Here is a 1,460-nt window from a genome sequence, read left to right as displayed (position 1 = left end):
GATCCCGGTGATGACGCTCCACGTCGGGAGAGAGAGAGAGAGAGAGAGAGAGAGAGAGAGCGAGAGACTGCTGACTGCATTCATTTTGTCTTTATTTGGCCTTAGTAGGCTACTGTTCAAGCATTTTATGATTTTCTCAGTTTTTCTCAGAGCTGCTCGTTGAGTATTTCACTGCCATGGACTATAAACACTTTGCAGCTTTAGATCTGCCTCCTGCTGTCTCATTTCGGTCCATGACGTCACACTAACCTACATCACAAATATGAATTTCCTCTGTATGTAAAATAAGAGCCTGTTCCTTCTGTCTGAGCACAGGGCCGCAACAAATACTAATTCTGGGACATATACAGGACTCTTGCAGACCCAGTGTGAGAGGGGATGCACAGAGAATGTAGTGACTATAGATGGTTCACAACCAAACATCTAGAACACCAAAACACCTAGTAGATTGATCTTCCATCATCTGTGAGAACCAACTGCAGAACCCAGAACGACAGGTCTCCGACACTGGGACACAGTGACACTGGGAATCCAATCAAATTTCCTGAGAAGTACAACTGGCTGTCCAGACCTGAGGCCTTGAAGACTCTCAACAGCTATAGCATCACACAACAATGTAAGTCACCAAACCTGAGAGTTCCAGTACAGGATCCAGTACCAATTAGCAGATTCCCAAGAAAGAGTCTGAAGCTGGAGACTACCCAGCCCTGACGTGGTCCACGCCTTCAGGCTGAAGAAGCTAACGGTATTCCATGGGTGCCTGGTAACACAAATGATCCAGCTGCTAAGGATAGAACCTCCCTGAATGGTTAAGTGAAGACCAAACAGTTCTGATCCTGAAGGACTCTCACTACAGGGTTTGATTCAACGCCCCACACATGGCTCCTGGAATGTTTGAGGCTGTATAACACATCAACAAGACTCAATGTACTCAATGAAGACGGGAAAGACGACCCTATAGCTCAAGAGCTCAAGTCACCATAAAGTGTGATTTACAAAGGAGATGTCCTATTCCTGTTGTTTTTCTGCAGTAGGCCTGAACCCCCTCAGTGAAATCACCCAGACTGGCTAAGGACATCGGCTACTGAAGGGAGCAACCACCAGCTGCCTCCAGCTGCATGGATGACATAAAGCTGTATGCTAGAAGTGAACCATACATCAACTGACTAATCCATCTAACCGGGACATATAGCAAGGACATCTGAATGTCATTTGGATGGGATAAGTGTGGTCAGATGGTTACAAGGAGAGTTAAGGTAGCTGCAACGGAGTGGCTCATACTACCAGAATTGAACACAACAGATGGTTGAGGGCAGGTACAGTACATTTAAATCCCACAGGCAAATGGGAATCATGAAGAGGCCACAAGGAAAGCAGCTATAGCCAAATACCTACAAAAAGGGAGTCAGGACCTGAGAGGTCAGCTGAATGGGAAGAACAAGTTTCAGACTATCACCACT

Source organism: Brachyhypopomus gauderio, chromosome 12 (assembly GCF_052324685.1).
Source record: "Brachyhypopomus gauderio isolate BG-103 chromosome 12, BGAUD_0.2, whole genome shotgun sequence".
NCBI classification, from domain to species: Eukaryota; Metazoa; Chordata; class Actinopteri; order Gymnotiformes; family Hypopomidae; genus Brachyhypopomus; species Brachyhypopomus gauderio.
Note: the sequence above shows the minus strand (reverse complement) of the source record.